This window comes from Amblyomma americanum, chromosome 11, assembly GCF_052857255.1.
Source record: "Amblyomma americanum isolate KBUSLIRL-KWMA chromosome 11, ASM5285725v1, whole genome shotgun sequence".
Taxonomy (NCBI): domain Eukaryota; kingdom Metazoa; phylum Arthropoda; class Arachnida; order Ixodida; family Ixodidae; genus Amblyomma; species Amblyomma americanum.
Genome location: NC_135507.1, coordinates 110,050,958 through 110,063,084, shown reverse-complemented (window position 1 = coordinate 110,063,084; position 12,127 = coordinate 110,050,958).

Genomic DNA, 12,127 nt, shown 5'->3' with positions numbered 1-12,127 from the left:
TTCTTAGCCGTTCAGTCATGTATCGAGAAAAAAGGTGCGGCGTCATTTCAAAATGCAGTGGGAATGTCAATAGACAGTTTTCTAACATTGGAATTCTACCTAAGTGCCACGGTGGTCGAATTTGAAGACCGGGTCTACATTCAAAAGAAAGGTATTTGCATAGGTTCTTGTGTGGCGCCTATTTTAAGTAATGTTTCTCTCAGCCGTTGAAGTTTTGAACACTGTTCTGGACAAAGGAAAAGTTCTGAAGGTATTTAGGTATGTCAATGATTTTCTAGTCATCTTAAACAAACAGGACCCATTGACATACCCTGACACCATGAATGATATTCTAGAAGTATTTAGACAGCAAAGCCATGGATTGGAATTTACCTGTGAACATCCCGAAGGCAAAAAGTTGCAGTTTTTGGACCTGGAACTCGCCTTGGTACAAGATGGAATTTGCTGGATGTACCACCCACGGGCTCAAAAAGACCTGTTGTCATATAAGTCATTCCATTCAAAAACAGTAAAACGAGCCATAGCCATATCGGCATTAGAATACTCGATTAAGAGGTCATGTGAACATTGTATGCAAAGAAGCTTTCAACTCCAGATCGAACGGCTGCAAAGGGCAGGATTCCTGCAGACAGTCTTGTCGGCAGTAACTGAGTCCTTGCTTCAAAAACTAAAAGGCATCACATTCCGGAGGATTACAGGAGGGTAAAACCTGTAGTCCCGTACTCGCACCGTGTGGGACATAACTTGAAGAAGGTGGCGAATAAGTGCAAGGTCCCTGTAGTTTTTTCCGCCCCTTGTAAGCTGGCTTCCTTGTGTACTCGGATTATTAACCAAAAAGCAAACTTGTGGAACCAAGCATGCTCGAATGTTTGTCGGATGCAAGGAAGGGGTGGTTTACCAGATCCCGCTCACATGTGGCAAGGTTTACATTGGTCTGAATGAGCGTTTGAGGGAACATGACCGATCACTGGACAAGGGCACTGGATCCAATCTTCCGATTCATTGTAAAAAATGTAAGTGCATGCCTCGCTTAGAAGATACTGTTGTTTTAGACAGAAGTCGAGACAGCTTAGCTCACGAGTTAAAAGGCGTTTTTCATCAAACGAAAGGACTTGGAATGCGTAAGTTACCCATCAAAATTGCTCTAGGAAAGTGAACTGGCTTTCCTAGAAGAAGGCCGCGGTTTAATTTGGAACAAGTGTAAAGCTGGTATCTGCGCATGCCTAAAAAAACTGAAATTCATGTTTCTTTTTAAAAACCTTTTATACTTTCCTTTTCATGTGGCCTGTACATCACGTGTCATTGCTCTTTTATCGTTTTTACATATTCACCATGCAAGTCTATCGCTTTTATGGCCCTATACACCATGTGACGTTTACCGCCTCTGATTATCACCGGCACTGTTCGCCTATAGCGTGTTTCCCTGAATAAAAAATCAGTTGTCAGTAGCGCTTGTCCGTGTCGCTTCTTACGTCTTGTCTCTGTTGGCGCTTCTTTTCTTAGTGCCCAATATGTCCCACAGATACTCTTGAATAACGTTGTCGCAGGCTCCCTTAATATCCAGAAATGCTAGCCATAGGGGTCTGTGTTCCTTTTCAGCAATCTCTATACACTGTGTAAATGAAAACAGATTGTCCTCCAACCTCCTTTGTTTCCGGAACCCATTTTGTAGCTGCCCTAGCAGCCCCTCGTTCTCCACCCAAGCCTGCAATCTGTCCTTTATAATCTGCATCACCACCGTGTAAACCACAGATGTCACTGTTATGGGACGGTAGTTACGTCAGCTTTGTACCCCTTTCCCTTATATATCATGCTCATTCTACTTAATCGCCATTCATCGGGGACTTTCCCATCCACTATCATTTTATTCACTACCTGTATTAATGTTTGCTTAGATTTTGGTCCTAGCTTCTTTATCAACATAATTGGAATACCATCTGGTCCTGTCGACGTGCCACTAGGAACCTTCTTCTCTACCCTTTCCCACTCTTTGGTCAAGTGAAGCTATTGCAGTAACCGGTCTATCCTCCGATAAATTATGTGCAACATTTCTTTCTTTCAATTTTCTGGCATTCCTATGTGTTGTATCGCTTCATCCCCTTCTAGTCGAATACTCTGATCTGTAACAATAAACCTTTGCTCTAGCCTAGTCTTATTACTCATTGCATTTAGATGTTTCCAGAATTTGAGCTGCTTTTCTATCCTTTTTATTTACTTTTGACATTGGGCGCCCTTCTAATTTTCGCGTTAATCAAATAGGATGCTTCCCTTCTACACTTTATGAAGATATCCCATTTTCTGTCTACTTCAACTTCTGGTTCGCCCCTCTTGGAATATTTGTGTTCCCTGGACGCTTCTTGACGTTTCTCTATCGCCCTCTTGACCTCCTCATCCTATTAAGTCTTGGGTTTGCGTCTTTTCCCTTTTAGCTTTACTCGCACCTTAGCTAGCTCTAGCTCCAGTAATCGAGTTAATTTTTTATAAGTCAATTCTATTTCACTATACTCAAAAATTACTTTCTCAATTTGTTTGGCTGCTGCTTCCAATTGCTTTTCTGAGTAAAAATTCCCCTCTGATTGTTCATCTCGCTTCAGTCCTACATTGGTTTCTCTTCTGAAACTCAACTTGATATGCTTGAGGTCACTACCTAGACTTCTGGAACCATGTTCATCTATGCTCATTACCCCTAATCTATTATACATCCTCTGTGACATTAGTGCATAATCTCGTTGAGTGCAGACTCCCTCCCATGTTATGAGCCGTTCACACTTCTCGGTACTGTTGCATAAAACTAAATCATGCCTGTCACACATGTCCTGCAGCATGCTTCCTGTCGAATGTGTGTACCCATCCAGGTCTTCTATATGTGCGTTCATGTCGCCTAATATAATTATCTCGTCCTGTCCTCCTAGCTCATCAATGTCGCTTGCAATACATTCCAACATTTTCCTGTTTTCCTCCTTGGCATCAGCTCCTGTCCACAGGTATACAAATCCAAGGAGTGTTTGCTCCCCTGCCACTTTTCCTTTTAGCCATAAATGTTTCTTGCATCCCAGTTTAACCGTTTGAAAATTCTCACTTTTATGAATGAATGTCCCAATTCCAGCCCCCCTTTTGCTGCCCTCTGTTCTATTGCAATATTCTCATGCGTAGTCTGGATTACAGGTTGGTTGCTCCATGTTTTTAAGATGTGTTTCCACTAAACCATATACCATTAATTCCTCCTACTTTAACTGTTCTTTTATTTCCTCCCATTTCAGTCTATTCCTGCCACCTTGCATGTTAATGAAACCTATATCTGAGTTAACTTGGCCCTGGCGCTTGTGTCTATTTCTTTATGGTTCCATCATCCCTTTGATCTTGGTTCTTCCTCTTCTACACTGGTTCCCTCAGAGCTCTGGGTCCCCCCAAAAAAGCTGTTGCCTGGCGACCTATCCTACTACCCACCCTCTTGCCATTGACACCACCGTAGTGAATGCCATCCTGTGCAAAGGGGTGGGGCCTGACCTCGTACACTTCCCTGTTAACTTCCATTACCCCGTATCTTAGTCGTCGACTCATTAACCTACTTACACGGTTAGCCTCAACGATCCTCCTTTCCGTTTCACTAGCCTGCCTTTGGACCTCTGATATTGTGCATGTGGTCACATCCACACTCAGCCTACGCATCCCCACTTCACTGCTTCTCGAGATTGTGGCTCCCCTTCAGCACATCGTTGAGACCAGCATGGATAACGACAAGATGCTCCCCATTCATATTGCCCCCTACCACCTCCTGGGCTATGGCCATTGCATCTACCAAGCAATTCCCTGACTGGGCCTCCAACTGCACCCGCCTGTCCGTCTTCACTGTCGTCAAAACGCCTCCCTCAACACTCACTACGTTCGAGTCACCGACCAGAACCCTCCTGCGCTCTAACCGTTCGTTTCTTAACTGCGACTGTTGCCCTCCAGATCGCACTAGCCGTCTCTCCCGCCGCCGTACACTACTGTTGCGCGTCTCTGTGCCCGTTTTTACCTCCCCTCCACTCAAAGCCTGCTGCGCTACAGCACTAGTATCGACGAGCCTCGTCCCCCCCCCCCGACACTGCTCCGAACCGTAAATGCCCGCCAAAATTCCTATATAGAAACCTTCGGAACTATGCAACGTAAAATCCCGCCAGAATTCCTATATAAAAACCTTCGGCACTATGCAACGTAAAAGTCCGCCAAATTTTATACTCTAAAAACCGGCGCTACGCAACGTAAAAACCCGCCAAAATTCCTACACAAAAACCTTCGGCACTACGCAACGTAAAAGCCCGCCAAAATTCCTATATAATAACCTTCGGCACTACGCAACGTAAAAGCCTGCCAAAATTCCTATCTAAAAACCTTCGGCACTACGCAACGTAAAAGCCCGCCAAAATTCCTATATAAAAACCTTCGGCACTATGCAAAAAGCCTGCCAAAATTTATACTCCAAAAACCTTCGGCACTACGCAACGTAAATGCCTGCCAAATTTTATACTCCGAAAACCGGCACTACGCAACGTAAAAGCCCGCCAAAATTCCTATGTAAAAACCTTCGGCACTATGCAAAAAGCCTGCCAAAATTTATACTCCAAAAACCTTCGGCACTACGCAACGTAAAAGCCCGCCAAAATTTCTATATAAAAACCTTCGGCACTACGCAACGTAAAAGCCTGACAAAATTCCTATATAAAAACCTTCGGCACTATGCAAAAAGCCTGCCAAAATTTATACTCCAAAAACCTTCGGCACTACGCAACGTAAAAGCCCGCCAAAATTTCTATATAAAAACCTTCGGCACTACGCAACGTAAAAGCCTGACAAAATTCCTATCTAAAAACCTTCGACACTATGCAACGTAAAATCCCGCCAGAATTCCTATATAAAAACCTACGGCACTCTGCAACGTAAAAGTCCGCCAAATTTTATACTCCAAAAACCGGCGCTACGCAACGTAAAAACCCGCCAAATTCCTACACAAAAACCTTCGGCACTACGCAACGTAAAAGCCCGCCAAAATTTATACTCCAAAAACCTTGGGCACTACGCAACGTAAAAGCCCGCCAAAATACCTATATAAAAACCTTCGGCACTACGCAACGTAAAAGCCCGCCAAAATTCCTATATAAAAACCTTCGGCACTATGCAAAGTAAAAGCCCGTCAGAATTTATACTCCAAAAACCTTCGGCACTATGCAACGTAAAAGCCGGCCAAAATTTATACTCCAAAAACCTTCGGCACTACGCAACGTAAAACCCCGCCAAAATTCCTATATAAAAACCTTGGGCACTACGCAACGTAAAATCCCGCCAGAATTCCTATATAAAAACCTACGGCACTCTGCAACGTAAAAGTCCGCCAAATTTTATACTCCAAAAACCGGCGCTACGCAACGTAAAAACCCGCCAAATTCCTACACAAAAACCTTCGGCACTACGCAACGTAAAAGCCCGCCAAAATTTATACTCCAAAAACCTTGGGCACTACGCAACGTAAAAGCCCGCCAAAATACCTATATAAAAACCTTCGGCACTACGCAACGTAAAATCCCGCCAGAATTCCTATATAAAAACCTTCGGCACTATGCAACGTAAAAGTCCGCCAAATTTTATACTCTAAAAACCGGCGCTACGCAACGTAAAAACCCGCCAAAATTCCTACACAAAAACCTTCGGCACTACGCAACGTAAAAGCCCGCCAAAATTCCTATATAATAACCTTCGGCACTACGCAACGTAAAAGCCTGCCAAAATTCCTATCTAAAAACCTTCGGCACTACGCAACGTAAAAGCCCGCCAAAATTCCTATATAAGAACCTTCGGCACTATGCAAAAAGCCTGCCAAAATTTATACTCCAAAAACCTTCGGCACTACGCAACGTAAATGCCTGCCAAATTTTATACTCCGAAAACCGGCACTACGCAACGTAAAAGCCCGCCAAAATTCCTATATAAAAACCTTCGGCACTATGCAAAAAGCCTGCCAAAATTTATACTCCAAAAACCTTCGGCACTACGCAACGTAAAAGCCCGCCAAAATTTCTATATAAAAACCTTCGGCACTACGCAACGTAAAAGCCTGACAAAATTCCTATCTAAAAACCTTCGACACTATGCAACGTAAAAGCCCGCCAAATTTTATACTCCAAAAACCGGCACTACGCAACGTAAAAGCCCGCCAAAATTCCTATATAAAAACCTTCGGCACTATGCAAAGTAAAAGCCCGTCAGAATTTATACTCCAAAAACCTTCGGCACTATGCAACGTAAAAGCCGGCCAAAATTTATACTCCAAAAACCTTCGGCACTACGCAACGTAAAACCCCGCCAAAATTCCTATATAAAAACCTTGGGCACTACGCAACGTAAAATCCCGCTAGAATTCCTATATAAAAACCTACGGCACTCTGCAACGTAAAAGTCCGCCAAATTTTATACTCCAAAAACCGGCGCTACGCAACGTAAAAACCCGCCAAATTCCTACACAAAAACCTTCGGCACTACGCAACGTAAAAGCCCGCCAAAATTCCTATATAATAACCTTCGGCACTACGCAACGTAAAAGCCTGCCAAAATTCCTATCTAAGAACCTTCGGCACTACGCAACGTAAAAGCCCGCCAAAATTTATACTCCGAAAACCGGCACTACGCAACGTGAAAGCCCGCCAAAATTCCTATATAAACACCTTCGGCACTATGCAAAGTAAAAGCCCGCCAGAATTTATACTCCAAAAACCTTCGGCTCTACGCAACGTAAAACCCCGCCAAAATTCCTATATAAAAACCTTGGGCACTACGCAACGTAAAATCCAGCCAAAATTCCTATATAAAAACCTTCGGCACTATGCAACGTAAAAGTCCGCCAAATTTTATACTCCGAAAACCGGCGCTACGCAACGTAAAAACCCGCCAAAATTCCTACACAAAAACCTTCGGCACTACGCAACGTAAAAGCCCGCCAAAATTCTTATATAAAAACCTTCGGCACTACGCAACCTAAAAGCCTGCCAAAATTCCTATCTAGAAACCTTCGGCACTACGCAACGTAAAAACCCGCCAAATTTTATACTCCAAAAACCGGCACTATGCAACGTAAAAGCCCGCCAAAATTTCTATATAAAAACCCTCGGCACTATGCAAAGCAAAAGCCCGCCAAAATTCCTACACCAAAAACCTTCGGCACTACGCACCCTAAAAGCCCGCCGAAATTCCTATATAAAAACCTTCGGCACTACGCAACGTAAAAGCCCGCCAAAATTTACTCCAAAAACCTTCGGCACTACGCAACGTAAAAACCTGCCAAAATTCCTAAACAAAAGCCTTCGGCACTACGCAACGTAAAAGCCCGCCAAAATTCCTATATAGAAACCTTCGGCACTACGCAACGTAAAAGCCCGCCAAAATTCCTACACCAAAAACCTTCGGCACTACGCAACGGTAAGAGCCCAATGAAATTCCTACAGAAAACCTTCGGCACTACGCACCGTAAAAGCCCGCCAAAATTCCTATATAAAAACCTTCGGGACTACGCAACGTAAAAGCCCGCCAAAATTCCTATATAAAAACCTTCGGCACTACGCAACGTAAAAGCCCGCCAAAATTTATACTCCAAAAACCTTCGGCACTACGCAACGTAAAAACCTGCCAAAATTCCTACACAAAAACCTTCGGCACTACGCAACGTAAAAGCTCGCCAAAACTATTCACACAAACTTCCGCTAGCCTTCCTACCCTTAACTCTTTCTAATACTACCGCCCGACAGCATGTACAAGCGCAAATACCAAAAAGCACTTAGCTGCGGACGTAGTCGCTGGAGCTCCGAAAAAAAGCGTCCTCCTCCGACGTCGTTACGAGCCAAACTTCCAGAACCAGCGCCATCTACCTCATGAATTTTGCATTACTATTGCGATTTACAGCCACCTTCGCTATATCCGGTATATTTCCTCATTATATCAGTTAATAAATTTTATAAACGTGATCACAACAGTTCGGCCGTAAGTCCTCAGATTGCACAATTTGGGGGCGGAAAGGTCGTCGTTGCAAATCCCACGCACATTTTGTACTTCATCTCACCCGCCGCGGTGGCTCAGTGGTTAGGGCGCTCGACTACTGATCCGGAGTTCCCGGGTTCGAACCCGACCGCGGCGGCTGCGTTTTTATGGAGGAAAAACGCTAAGGCGCCCGTGTGCTGTGCGATGTAAGTGCACGTTAAATATCCCCAGGTGGTCGAAATTATTCCGGAGCCCTCCACTACGGCACCTCCTTCTTCCTTTCTTCTTTCACTCCCTTCCTTATCCCTTCCCTTACGGCGCGGTTCAGGTGTCCAACGATATACGGACAGATACTGCGCCATTTCTTTTCACCCAAAACCAATTATTATTATTACTTCATCTCAATAGTAATTTTATCCTCAGGAGCACGCCAAGTCATTTGAGACCACTTCGAACATTCTGCATCAAACGGGTGGCCCCTAATTTTATGCAAATGGTCGTCCCGGGAAGGTCCCGCTTCGATGGTCGCTGTACTGGCACATATATAACGGATCGTAAGTATAGGTATCAATCGAGGCGCTATGTGCCCACTGTTGCTATGTGATACAGTGTGGTCACGTGGTAAGTGTTTTGGTCAATTTTACTATCATTGCAGACAGACTCATCCTTGACAAACGTAAGTAGTCAGAGCTAACGCTCTTAAAACATATCTTTTAGGATGAAGATATAAAAAACGAAACAAAACAAGATCTTTGAAAAAGACAACCTGCACGGGGAAGTGAAGAAACGAAAGGGCTCCAGCAGCAGAAACGAGTAGTACATGGAAAGGATAACAAAAAGTTCTGAAACTTGAGTGAGACCGCACGTGGAAGTGATCACTTGAGAAACCGCGCAGGAAAAAAAAAAGGAAAATGCAACCAAAAGAAAACCGTTTTTTTTTTGTAGGATCGACACAGGAGGTGAGCTAAGACATTCATCCTCTTATCTCTTTCAAGTTGTCCCTTATAATCCGAGTACTGCCGAACTGTGGGCAAAAGCCCTGGCAACTGTGGTAGTGAACTGGCAGATTTGAGCCCCCGCAAGGAACACGCATACTTGCATCAACCAGTTCGTACATTATGAAAACTGCAACTGAGTGGAATATCTTCCATGTGTTTTTTTCTGCACGTGCCTGGTTTCGAGTTACTCTTTCCCATCAGGTTTTACAAAGTTTGCAATGTTCGGAAAAAGCAATATCAATACCATATTTACCTGAAAATCAATTCAATTTTATTTTCACCAACATAAAGTATATACATGGCGAAAAGGGGGGTTGGAGAAAAAGCTGCACAATAACAGCCTGACAAAGCTCCAACCACGCTGGCAACAATGACAACACTGTAACAGTTCAATATTTTGTTCATTTTACTAGGAAAAAAAACAGTGAAAAGGAAAGTATAAAAGAGTAGTCTAGTTACACTAATGGTTATGTACAATAAAAATGATCTGCAATAAAGATTATGTGAAATCATATTTTCTCAGGCTGGCCGGTTTTTGGGAAAGGCGCTCTCTTTCTGTCTACAGATTCAGCAATCACTCTTAACAGTAAACTAAAAAAACCCCGCCCTTTCCAGTCGCTCAACCTGAAGGTAAACATTACACAAGCTCTGCTCTCACCGCAAACCATTCAGCGGTTGAGGCAGGAAAATTTCTACAAGTCTTCAAGATAAAGATGCACAATACTGTATAGGTCGTAATGTGCAATTTGCATCTAGTTATAAAAGGAGAATGTGGTTAATACGCAGTTAGCAGGTGTTTTCCACAGGGTCACGTGACCTATGTAGCAGGTGGGTCGCCTGTTTTCCACACAACGCCGCTGCCTACGACGGCGGATTTTCTGCACAGTGGGAGGCGTGACTGATATGCACGATATGCGAACGTATGCGCTAAAAGCGACACAAGACAATACACGATACGAGCGCAAACTAACAACGGTTTATTCCTTACGGAAGATGCGTTTATATATACGCAATGTCAGTTTTTAGAAAATGCAACCTTCCCGTCGTCAAACACGTGACCACCACCACGACCTAGCATCTGCATTTATCATATCAATTTCGTTTTTGTAAGTGCAATAGAAGGAGTGCTTACACACGTTCCATTTTCCGCCTTTTCGATTAAAAACGCTTGAACTATTTCTCTTTCAATTCCTTTTTTTCTGCTTACCTACAACTGTGGAACTATGGTTCGCATTTCTTTTTGCACCTGCTGCAATGTTGCGCTAAATTCCCCGGGTGGTTAAATTTTTTCGCCGTCATTATTATGCTCTAGAAGCCTTGTGTTGACACACCTTCCTGATTGTCCAATGTATTGTTTCCCGCATGATATTGGAATCTTATAAATAACGTCTCTCTGGCATGGTATGAGCCTTTCTCTATGGGCAATGTCACGTCACGCTTTCCTTTCGCATTCACCTTGTTTCAGAGGCTGATCAGCTTTTTTGATGCGCTAAATATTACTTTCATTTGATGTTTGTTTGCCACTCTCTTCAATGCGTGTGATACTTTATGTATATACAGTATGACAACCAATCCTCTGCTCCCCTGCTCTTCTGGCTTCTTTCCTTTCCTCGTCAAGGATTTTAGCAGTTTTTCGGACACTGATGCGGTCATGTTGTCAGGGAACCCACTATCGATCAGCCAACTGATTGGCATGTTCATGCTCTCAGTCATTTTGTGATCGCAGGACTTCGTAAGCCTCTACATCATGCACGAGTGGGCAACACTCCTTTTGACAAGCTTAGGCTGGCTGGAATCATATCTCATGATGTTTTTTTTCGCTTTTTGTATGATACCACCGGCAAGTGTGGACAGGGGTTTCCTATATTTTTAGATCGAGGAACCTTAACATATAGCTTTTTCAAGTAGTTCATAAGTGAAGTCAAGACCATCGAATATGCGTTTAAAAAGCGTGACCATCGCATCCGCGTCAACCGCGCCTGCTTTTTCCGCACTAAAACAGAGCAAAAAATCGTCTACATATCGAAAGCATGCCAACACATTCCTGCCTTCCAGCTCTGGTTTAAGGGTGCGATCGCCCTTTGTCATGTACAGGTTCGAAAGTGCAGGAGCCAGACACGAACCAATGCATATGCCGCTTCGCTGTGCGTACACTTTTCTTGTGTCGCTTTTAGCGCATACGTTCACATAATGACTGTAAACGTGACGTTGCATTCATGCCATGCAAACACACCCAATACACCTGGAATACCACTTTAATCACATACCAGTATCATGCATAACAAAGCATAAGTACGATAAAAAATTCAAATCCAAGATAAATAATTGAAAACCATGGCCACCTAATTGGAATTTCGGTTAACTATATGGTGCTTGACTGTCAATTTTATTCTTATCGCACAAGGCGAATCCCTTTTTCTGGCAGTAAGCTTTTACTCGCGTTTCTTTTCTCAAGTCAAAGATCAGCAGCAAACAAGTAATTTATTATTTGCCACCTTTTAGAGATCACTGTTATGCCACACGCTCGAAATCCTCTTTTTTTTCTTAAGTTAGCACGCAGATCATTTACTATTCCCATAGGCCGCCGCGGTGGCTGAGTGGTTTTGGCGCTCGGCTGCTGGCCCGAAAGACGCGGGTTCGATACCGGCCGCGGCGGTCGAATTTCGATGGAGGCGAAATTCTAGAGGCCCGTGTACTGTGCGATGTCAGTGCACGTTAGAGAACCCCAGGTGGTCGAAATTTCCGGAGCCCTTCACTACGGCGTCCCTCATAGCCTGAGTCGCTTTGGGACGTTAAACCCTCATAAACCAACTAAACCAAAGCATTTACTATTTCCCCTGGGTGTGTGTTGCCATTTAGGCAGCATCCTGAGACACTGTTCAGCCGAAGTCACGTGATCGTCTGCTCCTATATGCAGAAGTATGGTGTAGGAATATGTCATTTGGTCCAAGTTATTTGGCAGACATGGGAATGAGTGATGTGCTACCCTGCTCACTGTTTAGTGAAATATTTGCTGCGTTCATTGTATGGCCAAAAAAAAAAAAACAATTTACTTGTGGCCAGAGATGGGCATCCTCACGAGGGTAAGACCTCGTGAGGGCGTCCTCACCCTCACCTCATGAGTA